This window comes from Poromitra crassiceps (assembly GCF_964638095.1).
Source record: "Poromitra crassiceps genome assembly, chromosome: 7".
NCBI classification, from domain to species: Eukaryota; Metazoa; Chordata; class Actinopteri; order Beryciformes; family Melamphaidae; genus Poromitra; species Poromitra crassiceps.
Genome location: NC_139628.1, coordinates 18045949 through 18061386, shown reverse-complemented (window position 1 = coordinate 18061386; position 15438 = coordinate 18045949).

Genomic DNA, 15438 nt, shown 5'->3' with positions numbered 1-15438 from the left:
ATATAGGAAAATATTGTGTACCTCACATTGATAAGGATTGTAGGAGAAGGTACATATTTGTGACACTTTATTTGTATATAGGCTACGTACCTTCTATTTTATTGCTTTATGGTACATTCCTATCCCTCTTATAATGTTCAATGTTGATATTTTTCCCTACCTGAGTGTGAGCAACTGTAGCATGACTTCCCCTCAGGGATCAATACAGTTATTGTGAGTTTGATTTACTCATCTATTTCCAGATCAACTGCAGTATCAACCAGTGAGGGGAAAGGTTGGTAAACTACGCTCTCAGCTCATTGGAGTGCCTAGAAAACAATGTAATGTATTATTATACTAGTACCTCTACATTTACCACTACAGCCCTATAGTTCCACAGGGTCCCCAGCAAAAAGGGGAATAATTTATGTTTCACTAATTGCATCGATAAGTAACGTTAACACAATGACATAATGCATGTCTATTATGGACTTCATACACATTAATAGAACATAAAACATACAAGGGGGGCTAATTTGTGTCAGTTTATATTGGGGGTCCTTGACGTGACAAAGTTTGAGGGCCTCTCTGCTGCTAACTCACCGGGACAGAAGCTCTCTCAGTGTCGGTGCAGTCATATTATAACTCAATGGTGCAGACTGGCTGTAACGTTATTATTCGGGATGTAATTCAGTATGTTAACCTTTTAGGGTAATACAAACATGTGCTAACTTTAGCTAGCCTAGCTAGCTGGCGGCTAACTTTAGCCCTCCTGTCCCTGAAAAACACTCTGGCCTGTGACGTTATGTGTGTATTTTTAGACATAACGTGTGTGTGTGTGTGTGTGTGTGTGTGGGGGGGGGGGGGGTATTTTAACGAGCGCTTACCGGTAGAGGAGTAACGTTAGTAGAATGGACTGGAGTAAAGCTTGATGTTGCCTCTCCAGTCTCCAGTTGATAGCTATGTCTCAACACATTCCTGTTGGTCTGTAACGTTACAGATAAACTCCTGTCAGCTGTTTTGTTCAGAGATAGAACAGTTTATTCTGAAGATGAATCTCTTAAACGGAGGGGCGAATGGAGAAAGCAAAGTTTACAGCGGTTTAGCCAAACAAACAAAAACTGTTTCTCTTCCGGGTTATAGTTCAGGGTTCTTCCTCTTCTTCTTTTGAGGCAATTGGCCTTACAAGTGCTGCATTAGCGCCACCTACTGGACTTCAACATGAGGCTTCCTCCCTCAGTGTTTTAGCAATCTCCTCTCCAGAAATGTCCACAATGTTCAGGAACCTTCTGGGCCAGCACCATTTTAATACAGTTTTCCCCTGTACCTGATCCGTGTGTGTGTGTGTGTGTGTGTGTGTGTGTGTGTGTGTGTGTGTGTGTGTGTGTGTGTGTGTGTGTGTGTGTGTGTGTGTGTGTGTGTGTGTGTGTGTGTGTGTGTGTGTGTGTGTGTGTGTGTGTGTGTGTGTGTGTGTGTGTGTGTGTGTGTGTGTGTGTGTGTGTGTGTGTGTGTGTGTGTGTGTGTGTGTTCCTGGAAGACACGCAGCTGTTGTCAATCAAAATCCGATTGCGCTGCTGCTCGGCTGTCTGTCCATAGCCTACTGCGTTATTTCGAAACCCACATACAAAACCACGCCCTGTGCCCGCCTACGCAGCAGTCAAGCGCCGGGATTGGCCAGGAGCAAGTCTTTTGTCCTCTTTTGACAGCTGGAATCTCCCACACCACAACCACTGCACAGCACAGCACGCAGCCCAGCGATTTCATGAACCAACTGAATTGCTCTTGAGAGCGGACATTGAAATGAATGATGGTCACATACCTTCCTTAGTGTATTAACGCTATTGAAAACGTAATACAAGCTTTTAACACATTTCCCACACCACAAACACTGCGCCCAGCCCAGCGATGTTACTAGGCCCTAACCAAATTGCTCTTGCGCGGACATTGAAAATAAATTACTGTAATATATTAACACTAATGAAAACGTAGCACAAGCTTTTAACACACAAATGATTTTTAAACATATTGTAGTAGGGTGACCATATTTTGATTTCCAAAAAGAGGACACTCGGCTCCGCCTCGAGATACTTTATTATAGCCTATAATACAAAAAAATACTCTTTTCAAGTCTTACTGGAAAAATAAATACAAAAATATGAAATAATGTTATAAATAATACCTAGAAAATATTTTAACAAAATATCTCTTACAATATTGTCAATGTAAATAATAAAACCGTAACAAACCAAAAATTAGGCTACTTCAATATTAATATAGGCCTAATACTATCAATATTACTTCAAGGCACTATAGTGCAATCCATGGACCTGTAGCTGTTGTGGTGTTTCACAGTATGAAACAACATCATCTAATCGTATGAAATGCAAATCGTCCGTTTTCCCGGGTCCGTTAATTTTGTAGACGAACTCTCCCCCCGCACAGCTTTCTTATGTTTGTCTGTGTCCATGTGAGCTTTCAGATCCCCCGCACCTTTATTTGAAAGGGACACTAGCTTTGCACACAGTGCACTCCGCCTCCCATTTGTCCCGACCAGGATGGTAAGTGGGGAATCTTAATTCACACTGGGAGGCTGGGAGCCAGTGCTGCTCCGATGTCAGCTCTCTGTGTTTGTGAGTGACACAAGAGCCGCCCACAAGGGAGGCAGCCTCTCAGGGATTACGTCACACGCAACAGAGTACTATTTAAAGCGCCAGGCACCGTTATGCCTGGTCCTGTGAAAACCCGGACATTTTCAATAATTAATAAACCCCCCCCGGACACCCCGGACAGGACGTGAAAAGAGGACATGTCCGGGCAAAAGAGGACGTATGGTCACCCTATATTGTAGCGTATCGGGTAATTACGTGTATTGGGGTGTTTCCGTGCTTGGCTAGGAACTGATATGTGTGGGTGTGTTCCTAGGGGGAAGGGGATATATGTGACCAGCGGCCGGGGCGGAGGCCAGTCAGGCTATGCGAGGGAGCTGACCGGGTGGTTGCAGAGCTAGCAGCAAAGCTAGTTGCTAGGAGCTATATTGTGAAGACAATAATAAAAAGCCTGTACCAACTTCAAGTCTCCAGTTCCTTGGACAAATACCCACTTTGTTACATTGGTGTCAGACAGTAAAGCGGTAACGCCTCTGATTCGGCCGAGAGGGGAGAGGGTGAGAAGGAACGGCAAAAGAGACGGGTGGTGCGGCTTTTTGGCTCTAGATCTAGCGCTAGTAAGTTAGCTACCAGGGGTGCTAACTGCTAACTGCTAGCTGCTAAAACCACGTGCGATGGTGCGCGGAGAATGGCCATCGGTGAACGGGAGGAAAGGAGAGCTGACGGCGGGGATCAGCTCGATGCTGGCGGGCATGGAGGCCCGTGTGTTGAGAGAGGTCGGACGGCTGGTAGAAGAGACTCCTGCCTGGGCAGTAGAGGTGATGCGGGCGCTGCGAGAAGTCATGCAGCGGGTGGACTTGATGAGCGCGGAGGTAATGCAGCAGGGAGAGCGGCTGGAGGAGCCACGGAAGAGACTGTGTTGGACCTGCAGAGAGCCGGGCCACGTGGCGAGGTGGTGCCGATGCGGTCCCGGGAGACGGACCGGGTATGCGGGACAACGACATGGACAGCAGGGAGCCTGCTGGGCATGCGGCGAGATTGGACACCTGGCTAGAGAGTGTCAAAAGGCTGTCGGAGATCGGGGGACAGCGGGAGAAGAGAGACGTGCAGGCGGCGGACAGGTGAGACTCTGCTGGACTTGCCAGTCACCGGAGCACTTGGCCAGGGACTGCACTGAGAGTGTGGAGGCCGGAGGTGAGACGCAGGCTGGGAAGAGCGTGAGCAGCCGGGGAGAAGAGAACGTGGTGACGGATAGGAGAACGGTGCTGCAGGGGAACAGCCAGAGGGAAGAGAGGGACATCGTCTGCAGCGTTGTTACAGTCGGGAGAGCGACGCTCGTGTCTCCGAGTGAGCGAGAGGGGTTACCACCGGGGGAACCGGCCCAGCCTAACCGCTATACACCCCCTAACGTTGCACTGCGGAGAGCCGAGGGGAAGATCGACGCCGGTGGTGTTCGCTCTGCTGTCCTCAACCCTGGAGGAGGGGGACGGAAAAACGAGCGGAGAGCCGAGGGGAAGGTCGACGCCGGTGGTGTTCGCTCTGCTGTCCTCAACCCTGGAGGAGGGGGACGGAAAAACGAGCGAGTGCGAGGCCGGGAGGACGACGCCAGGGTCAGCTGGAGAGTCGACGGGCGCGAGTGGAGACCGGAGGACGAGGATGTCGATCCGGTGCTCGTTCGTGCATTTGGCTACTGGAACAAACAAAAGGGGGGACCGAAAAGAGTGCTTCAGGTGGGACAGAAGCTGGGAAAAGGGGGGGATGGAAATGGGGTTTAAAAGAAAAGTTAAGGAAAATGTGGGGGCTTGTGTTTAATTGAGATGTGGGGGTTATTGTTGAATGGGAAATGTGGGTTGAATTTAAATGTGTGAAAAAGAAAGGAAATAATGAAAAACTAGACATTATGGAGTGCCTAATGGGAAACTGTTAGGATGACGTCATCATTCCTACTTTGATGTCGTCATTCCTACTATGATGTCATCGATCACTGATGATGTCATGATTCATAGGCGTCTTTCATGCCTTTCGCCGGTGATGTCATAACACAGGTGATGTCATATTCACATCTATAAGGGCCTGTTCCTGCAGGCTCTCGCCAGTGATTCATAAATCCACGTCAAGGATCATACCAAGCTCTGCAACTTCTGCAACCACCAACTTCTGCATTCCTGCAACCGTTCCCAAAACCTCGAACAGTGCAGCCCCAGCCATCAAGTTCCACAACACCCCAGCTTCATCAACTACCCGCGAATAGATCCACATGTCTACCACCGATCCTGACAGTATGAATCACTCAGAAATGGATTTAGCGGGCAAATTTCTCCCCCCGATCAATGGGGAGGACCATGAGGCGCAAGATCTGCAAGATCTGCAACAGGGGGTCCAACAAGGGTTTGGAGCAATAATTAAGCTGATTGCCGACCAGGAAAAAGCAATCCAGACTCTGGCCTCCAAGGCCGAGGATCGGTACGCCCTCTTGATTGGCCGGCTAGATCGTCTCGAAGGGCTAGGCCCCCAGGGTGTCACCCCGCAGCCTCTGCAAGACCTCGCACTCGAGTCAAGACGCCTGATTGCCCACCAGGAAAAAGCAATCCAGGCTCTGGCTTTCGAAGCCACTGATCGGCACGCCCAGCAGGAAAAAGCAATCCAGGCTCTGGCTTCCGAAGCCGCTGATCGGCACGCCCTCTTGATTGGCCGGCTAGATCGTCTCGACGGGCTAGGCCCCCAGGGTGCCATTCCGCAGCCTTCTGCCCCTCCTGCCACCGGTTTCGAGCGCACCGCCGTTCCGGAGGTTTCCAGACCTGCTACTCCCCCGTCCACAGCGGCCGTTGCTTCTAGCTCTGCCTCTCGGCCGCCCCCAGCTGCTAAGGGCATATTCTGGGGGGGAGTTCGCGTCTTTCCAGAGCAGGGGCACCCACATTTGAGTCCCCGCAGCCATCTGTACCGTGATCTGACCGGCAGGGTTCGCATCACACCAGAGGAGAGGCAGCGCCGTTTGGACACCCGGAGCTGCCTGTACTGTGGTCGAGCCGGGCATTACCTCTCCTCCTGCTCCCGGCGTCCAGTAAGTGGTCCCACCGCTCGCCGGCCCGTGGTACTCTCAGTGGATCAAGACTCTACGTGTCCAGCCGAAGAATCTGTACGGTTGGGTAGCGTTCCCTGCAGGACCCAGGAGTGGCAGTGTGTCTCCAAGAGGGTTAACGAGTTGGAGAGGACTGTCGATCGTCTCATTGGGAAGTTCAATCGCTGCCTGCAGATCGGCTCCGTCCCCCCGCAGGGGGCCTCTGAGTCTGCTGGCCCTGAGGCACAACCTGAGGCACAACCTGTGGACCTGCCCCTCGCCGAGTCTGAACCCGTACCTGAGGCACAACCTGTGGACCTTCCCCTCGCCGAGTCTGAACCCGTACCCCAGCAGCAGCCAATTCCTGTCGTTGACCCACACGTAGGTTCCAGCTTCATGCTGGGAGGTTCCCGTAGTGTCGTCAGCCCTCGGTCAAGAGCAAGAAGAAATAAGAGGCGTTTAAAGGAGGAGACGGTGGGTGACCTCCCCAAACTACAGGTCGGGAGGGCAGGCCCTCGCTGTGTCAGATCCCCCTGCGGCTCTGCCTTCGGAGACGGCGGCATTTGGCCCTTTTGATGGTCTCCAGCCTCCCGTGTTTGGATCGTGCCCCGGGGGATGGCCGGCCCCAGAGGATCCACCGGACCCGGTGGAAGTTCTGTCTACGTATCGGTCCATCTATGGCTTCGATATCCTGTATTAGGGAGGAGCACCTCCACTGTCCTACACCCCCCTTTGGGGGTCTAACCACCTGCCTCTAACCACCTGCTGAAGAGCACCTCACTCTCCTACACCCCCTTTGGGGCCTAACCACCTGCGTCTAACCACCTGCGGAAGAGCACCTCCACCAGAACCTACGGATTTTTGTCTCCCAGATGCCATCCTTGATGGCCTCATTGGACGCCAGGTGACGTCCGTTGAGGGGAGGGTACTGTTAGGATGACGTCATCATTCCTACTTTGACGTCGTCATTCCTACTATGATGTCATCGATCACTGATGATGTCATGATTCATAGGCGTCTTTCATGCCTTTCGCCGGTGATGTCATAACACAGGTGATGTCATATTCACATCTATAAGGGCCTGTTCCTGCAGGCTCTCGCCAGTGATTCATAAATCCACGTCAAGGATCATACCAAGCTCTGCAACTTCTGCAACCACCAACTTCTGCATTCCTGCAACCGTTCCCAAAACCTCGAACAGTGCAGCCCCAGCCATCAAGTTCCACAACACCCCAGCTTCATCAACTACCCGCGAATAGATCCACATGTCTACCACCGATCCTGACAGAAACTAGACATTATGGGGGTACCTAATGGAAAACTAGACATTACGGAGTACCTAATGAAAACTGGACATTATGACGGGGGTGCTGAAAAGAAAAGACTGTTTGTTGGGGAATTAGAATTTGATGTGGTGATGGGAAAAATATTGTGTTGGGTGTGTTTTGGTACAGGGGGATGTGTGTGGGTTGTGCATGTCGCGTGGAAGCGACATTAAATTTGTGTGGGGGAAATGTAGCGTATCGGGTAATTACGTGTATTGGGGTGTTTCCGTGCTTGGCTAGGAACTGATATGTGTGGGTGTGTTCCTAGGGGGAAGGGGATATATGTGACCAGCGGCCGGGGCGGAGGCCAGTCAGGCTATGCGAGGGAGCTGACCGGGTGGTTGCAGAGCTAGCAGCGAAGCTAGTTGCTAGGAGCTATATTGTGAAGACAAGAATAAAAAGCCTGTACCAACTTCAAGTCTCCAGTTCCTTGGACGAATACCCACTTTGTTACAATATTTATTTCAAAACATCATTGTAAAATTCAGGGCTTTAGCCAAAGCTTCAATAACAGAGCTCAGCTGACAGTTGAACTTGCAAATGAAAAATATAAAAAATATAAAATTAAAAATACAATAGGCTACAGCACATAGGCCTAGCTTCTTCTTTTTTTGGCACAGCTATTCATTCCCCCCAGTCCAGCAGTTTGTTCCAGGCCAGTGAAGTCCCAACAATCTACAAAAACATGCAATAATATAAAATCATAGATAGGCCTACAAAGTTGAATCATACACAATCAATAAAGCCAAAAGTAAATGGTTAACCTTCCCAATGGCATCTGTTATTCTGGCCTCATAAGCACTGAGGCGGTGGTCAGAAAGTCAAATAACCGCAACAACACCAACAACTACAGCAAGGCTTTATTTCAATCATGAGAGACCAGAGGGTAGAGTTAACAAGCAAGCTTTATTCAAGTATGGCATGGCGATAAGATCTATGGCATGAAACGGTATGGCAACTAATTCTGATGGCGTGGCAGCATGGCAACTAGTTATTTGGCGTAATGACTCCGTGGTAAGATGCCTCTCTTCTTGAGGCGAGAGAGGGCATCTGCTCGGACTAGAATAGAGAATCCCCCCCCGTAGGGGATTCTCCAGGAGTCACATTGGTGGTGGACTGGGGAGGTGGGTGGGGCGAAATGCAGCTTTCGGAGAATGTGATCAGCTCAGCTCAGGCGGCCAGAAGATCAGGGAAAGAGAACGATGATGCGCTGAGCATGGCTATAAATACTGCCACTTCATAGCCTCGGCACTGACGACATTATCGGCGTCATATAGGCAAGTGCGTCACACGGACATCACGCTGGGATTACACTTGTCGTCACACTAGGATTACACATGATGAGGTCACTAGATTACATGTGATGCGAGGCAGCGTGTCTGGTCTTCATCTTGAAACTAGGTCGAGACCACACACACACACACACACACACACACACACACACACACACACACACACACACACACACACACACACACACACACACACACACACACACACACACACCTGGCCCTTGGCTTGTATAAACAGGAGGCAGATTGTCTCGACATATGAACCACGGTTTATTGTTTTCATCATGGCACCGTAGGAAAACACCGTGAAAACTACAAGACATAATTAATACAAAATCAATATATAGTTCTCACATCAAATTAAAACTGTACAACAATTTATTAAGCTAGTTAAAATAACTTAAAATACAGACTTTATTAGCAAATTAACTATTAAAATACTTAAGTCACCAAGTTAAAGTGTAAACATAATTGAGTGTACCTCATTCTGCTCACCAAGGGTGTTAAAACAAGGGTTTGCAGATGCGTCTTGGATATCACATACTGGCACACTGACAAATACAAACAAATCAGGCAAATCAGGCAGAGAAAATGTTACCATCAGCTTGGACGAACCACTCAACTGCAACACAACTCAAATTAAGGCAATTGGGCTATCTTACATACCTCAAAGGATTTACATTTTGTTTATTTTATCTTCCTTCTAGTAAGTTGCAGTTTCTCAAACTCTTGCATGTGTTCTGTTTGCCATCAGCATAGGTCTACTAATGAGGCCACCAAGACAGGTGGTAATATTGGTTCTTGAAAACAGGGTTTCCTAGTCACATGACATCATATGCATGGACAGGTGACCAAGAATGTCTGCCATCTTGTGGGATCCACACAGGTAAATATGCATTTGAGCAGGTCCAGGTTCAATCAAGGGACCAAAAAACGATTCAAGTTACAACATAAAAGGAATGTACCAATTACACAGAAGGAAACAAAAGTCAGTGGCGATAGGAGGTAAGCGGTCAGTTAACATATACATATACACCCCGATTCACAGGGCCTACAATTTATTTTGCAAATTGGGGGGGGGGATTCAACATGTAATTTGTCAATTATAAACATCAGGCAGCTCTTTATTTTCTATTTTTGTAACAGGTAGTGGTCAAAAAAGGTGGATAAACGAATTTCTGAGGCAGTTCTCTCGCGTCGTGCTTAACACGTTCACTGCCAATGACGTGTTGATACGTCAAAAAAAATCCAACGGTTGACTGCCAATGACGTGTTAATACGTCAAAAAAAAAAAAAAAATTGACGGTGGGACGTGGATCAACGCCCCCCACGTCTCCTATAAAAATATTGGAGCCACCGAACGTGTACAACCCATTCCACCAACCCACTAAGTGGCGACAGTGCTCTCCAGACTAGAAAAAGCAGAGCCAAAACTGCAGGGGAACGCGCGAGGAAACCATTCTCTCATACTGTAAAATGGATTGGCGAAAACGCTTTCGCTTTCGCGCATTATCGCGCTGGGAGCTGGCGGTGGGGGATTGCAAATTTGCATAATAGATTATGCGTGCAACACACTTTGAAACACCCGCAGAAAGCCCACAATCGCACGCAGCTTCATTCCAGCTGAGCTGCAACCGAAACGACTCATGCAGACTCGCCCAAAGAGCAGCCGCCAGCAGCCAGGCAGCACAGACAGGCAGAGCCTCGCTTGTGACAAACGCTGCAAAGCCACTAGAGACACACCCACGGAGGGAGGAGTTTGAATGAGAGGGGGGTTTCCTGCTGCTATGGAGGAAATTACTGTTCAAAACTATTGTTTAGATGTCTGACGTCTTATGCCAAAAATAAATGGTTAAAGTGACTGTTCTATCGAATTTCACAAAAAGCCATTTATCTCAGAATAAATTTTCAGACGCTGAAACCATGCTGTATTCTACTGCTAATGCCTACATAACTACTAACTCTAAAAACTAACTATTTTAGACAGAGAAAGCACACATTCTATTAGTTCTTTTGAGATCATTTGTGTTCACAAAATCTTAGCAGAAAATAATCCTCGGCTCTTGAAAGATGAGCCAGAATCCTCAAAAAAAAAACTTGGCAGAACCTACCTACAGTATTGAAAAAACGGCTGGCAGTGAATGTGTTAAAGGTCCCATTCCGTGCAAAAGCTGTTTTTACTTGTAAATGCATATATACTGCTGTCAGCCCTCCCTGTAATGAGTGGTCACAAGCTCAGAACTGCCAGAGTTGGATTTGTCCCTATCCAGCTTCCCCCTGCAGTGTCCTTCAAGCCACACCCCCAAACGCTTCGTTTGCCCAGACGGGGAATTGAGAGACGGGAAACGTCACGAGCTTCCTCACGCATACTGCGCGGGTCTCTCTCACACAAGCTACCTGCACCATTTTGTCTATAGCCACAAAATTAACACTTCTAGCTGGAGCGAAGCCAACTGTACGTGATCCAGCAACTGCAGAGGTGCATTCGGTAAGTCTAGGCATTTTGAGATGTCCTCTTTAGCGTAGTAACCGTTAAGTTAACGATAACTCGCAACCTAGCGTGCTGGTCCACAGACGCTAATCTGATTGGCCGCTGGGAGCCTGGGGCGGGCTCTCCCTCAGCGGCCAATGGGAACTGTTAGTTCTGAATATATTATAGAAACAGGCCATTCTTGGGAAGCGACGAGATGAGGAAGTGAGAACTCCGTCACAACAAACGGGGTTGCTATATTTTCGACAAATTAATCCAGAATCATGTTTTATGGACCAGAGACACACGTTTTTAAGAGGTTACAGCTGCACGAATTGGGACCTTTAAGGCCGGATCTACCATATGGGCAACCTGGGCAGCTGCCTAGGGGCCCTCAGTATGCAGGGGCCCTAAAAAAGGGGGGGAAAAGAAAAAGAAATATAATATGTATAATATATATATGTATAATTATTATTTTTTGTCGGGCTCCACAGAACTATGACACAAATCTAAGACCAATCAGGACAAAATAAAATAAAATTCCAAGATGGGCTCTATTTTCCCACTGGCCTTAGGCGCAGAAACCGGCGTTAAACGCAAAAAAAACACGCCTTGCGCCTGCCTGGAAGATAGCAACATGGTTTTAGGCCCCAAAATGCGCTTTACGCCAGAATAGGCCGGAATGGGCGTTTCGGCCTTAAATACCAGCCTAACGATATCTTCCCCCCTGGCGTTAATTTAGCGCTTAGCACTTTTCAAAACCAGGCCTTATTCAGTGCGCCGCGGATATTACTGTGCTGTGCGTATTTAAGCACAGCTCTCCTCTGCTGATCTCACACTCTCTCCCCCTCTCTCTCTCTCACTCCCTCTCTCTCGCACGTCAGACAGGCACAAAGACAGATGGAAAAAAGTAGTTCTATCTAGTTTTGAGCCCCTGTCATTCAGAGGCTGTTGAGCTACATGCGAAATCTCCCAGCATGCATTGAGGCTAATACATTTCGACAATAAATATCAACTAGGGATGTCAATTTTCGGTTAATTTCACTTTCGATTAACCGACGCTAATAATCGATTAACCTATCGGTTAATTCATAATTTTTTAATATAAAAATAAAATAAAATAAAAATAAAATAAAATTGTCTATTTACTCAATGAGCTCATGCCCAAACAAGGCGTGTCTATTTAGATGCTGAAATGTTAATGCTTTTTGTGTTAGAATTATGCCTTTATTTTTTGTTGGCTTTGCTGAAATTTATAAGTTTATTGCCACATTTTGATCAGGTAATCATTCCAAAATCATTCTGGCTCTTATATGGATGACAAGGAAATATATTTTTGAGAGCTTTATTTCCTGTTTATGTAAACATTACAACAACAACAATCTGTTATTTCTTTAGATTTTTTCACATTAGGCCTACTGTCTTTTGCAGCATAAAAACTTAAACAAAATATAGCCTATTTCGATATATTATTATATATATTATTATTATTTTCGATATTAAAAAAGCTATTTTCGATATTATTATTATTATTATTATTATTATTTTTTTATATTAACTGATAGACCGACAGCAATAACCGAACAACGACGTTAGCGACGGTTAATTGATTAACGGTTAACCGTTGACATCCCTAATATCAACCAAATCAGCCTAAATTGCCTAAAGTGGTAGATAGAAATGATGTTTATGTTCACACAACATGCAATTCTCGAACATTTCAATATTGGCCAAAATAAAACATAGAAATCCAAACACAACCCATGTGAAACATACTGTATATGTAACCCAGGTGGTATATATATCCCTCGCATAACGTGTCGTAACACGGTTCTACTGTGATGTCCGCTCTGCTCCATAAGACTTACTTCACATTTACTTTTACAATAAAAAACACATTTATGCAATGACTTTACATAATGTAGATTATAAGTATGTGCATCATAGCACTGGAGAAGAAAACGTAGCGAGAGAAAATGATATCATTCTAATCTGGACAAACTTTCACCAATCTAATCTCATCATGACATAGGGATAGGCTATATTTTTCTAGCCAATGCGTTTAGAACATTCTTTTCACTTTGATCTTGCTATAGTGTAGCGTATTTACATGCTTGCAGTATTTAAACTGCAGTGAGATTGGTTTGAGAAGCATAAATATTATATATGGAGACAGACGGGGATGAAACAGGGAGGGGGGGAGCTCAGAGCGCCTCAGTCTGCTTTCCTGACCTGACTGGATCGCTCAGTGGAATTGGAGCTTAAAAGGGAAGCTTGTGATTCGTTTACTGCACTTCTCCAATGAGCAGGTAGTACATAATTTTACGCTTAAAAGGCGTGGTTATAATGCTTAAGGCCGCGTGTAGCGCCGACACCAAAATATCGAGTGGGCCGGTCCATGCCCACTAATCTGCACTGCGCCGGCCGCTGGGCGCAGTTTATAGGCCGATGCAACGATAAAGAGCTAAGTCTCATGATTGAGTGTCATTGGATGCCTGTGGGCAAGTGGTGACCAGGGGCGCGGGAAGTGGGGGTGCTTGTGGTGCTGCAGCACCCTCTGCTGTTTTGTATTGGAATTGTAATGTAAAAAAATATATATATATACATGATTAAAATGTGTTTTATATGTTTTATACTGCGATATTTAGGGTTTAGCAAAGAGGGTGGAGATATTATTTGTGATGTTTGGTTTATAATAATAAGATAATAAAATATAATACTAAATAAGTTCAGTGTTTCTGCCTGTATTGCTGTCTGTTGTAGTGTAAAATGACCTAAAGGGAGTGCAGGTGGTGACATGAAAGTGAGTGAGAAAAGGAGAAAACACTGAATAAGGACGTCATAACAGTATAATTCTAATGTTAATTTAAAATTTGATATTCCTCTAAATCTGGCTAAAAACATCCAAACGTCGAAACAAAAGGTACATTTTGGGGGTAGGGGGGCCCCTGGGAGCTTCAGTAGGCCCACCCAGGGGCCCATGGGGGTGCTAATCTGGCCTTGATCAGGGAGGTCACGTCTACCAGACAATTATATCACTTTTAAACAGTTACATTTCCGTATAAATCATTACAATTATGCTCCCGTGAGGTGGGGATGCTTTTTTTTTATGCTGGGCGGGGGTGCAAAACTCGGCATAACACCTGGACAGCGGACTGCAATCTTCCCTGCTTTAAGGCACGCGCAAACAGGTGCGCAAGTGCTAATAGGGGATAGCGCCTGTACGAAGATAGGGCCCACAGTATCAACAGCGGCAGTTTTAGGATCAGGGGCCAGTTGCACAAAGCACCTTAAGTTAAGATTTTTCTTATGAGTCCGAGTTAAGTTGTCCATAAAATTAAATTGGTTGCACAAAACACAAGTTAAATCTTCTCCATAAGGTTAAACATTGTAAGGAAAATGTAAGCACAAGTGCAAAATGAAGAGGCTAGATCTATGAAGAACTACACAGATCACATTAATAATCATCTTTACTGTTCAGTGGGTTTACAAGGATGAAAAAATAATTGTCTATCTAAAATATATATTCTGCATACAGGTCACTATGGGTAGAATACTGCTTACTTAAATACAACGACCCATCTATAGCAAAATCACTTCCAGGGGTGAACTCAAGTACAAAGTAACATGCTTTGTATAGGCATAAACAAAATTATAATTAGGTGAAAAGGACATTTCCTAACTTTGATTGGAATGATGTTCAGCCAATACTTATATCAGCCCTAAAGCAGGAGTTTGCAATCAACTAGTTGAAATTCATCTATTTGTGGTGTACCGCCACAGAGTGAGGATTTGTTCCAATGCTTCAATTCACTGTCCATAAATGTATTGGAAATATGCTATAAAGCACAATTCTATCAGAACAAGAAGCATTGTGACTACTTTAACTAAAATAATAAAGTGCATCAGTTACAATGTCCCCAAAACACCACCTGAAGACCTCATGACCTTAAAAAAGAAAATGCTGTGATGCTGTATCAGTAACTTTTGAAAATTGGTAGATTTGTGCGATTTTGACAATGTTGACGGTTGGACCAGCACTATTTTCCGAAAATGGCTCAGAAAGAAACACTTACCTTCAATGTACCTGGACGTCCCTTACAATTTTAGGTGTCTACATTCTGGACTAGAGAGTTTAAGGCTGCATGCTAGAGCTCACTCATAGGTCGTTTTATGCTATGAGGTCAAGTTTAAAAAAGATTGTATCATCCAGGCGCGTAGCCACGGGTGTGCCAGGGTGTGCAAATGCCACCCAGACAGGCCGCTGGCACACCTAAAAAAAAGTGGGGTAAAAAAAGTGTTTTGTTTTGTCTGCAAAACACATGTCAACGCTGTCGCTGTCATGCACTGTGTCCAACTGTCCGCTGCCCGATGTGCCCCGGAGCATCATGGGAAACTAGTTAAGCTGTCGTCCACGTAAAGTAAACAAATGCACGCACAGCAGCAGCAGCAGCGCCAGCCAGCACCAGCAGTGACTCGTCGTCACCCTCCCCCTCAACAAGTGCGGATTGTAGTGCACCCGTTCCGGCGGAACGGTTCCGCACCTGTATTGGTGGTGTACAGTGGAGAAGAGACAGACGATGATGAAGATGATGATGCAGCCGAAACAATGACGTTAACAGCGGGGAACGCAGTCAACAACACACCGGAGGTTTGTGCAGAGCCAGAGGACACTGACGCTACAGATCTCTCTGCAGTAGACGAACCT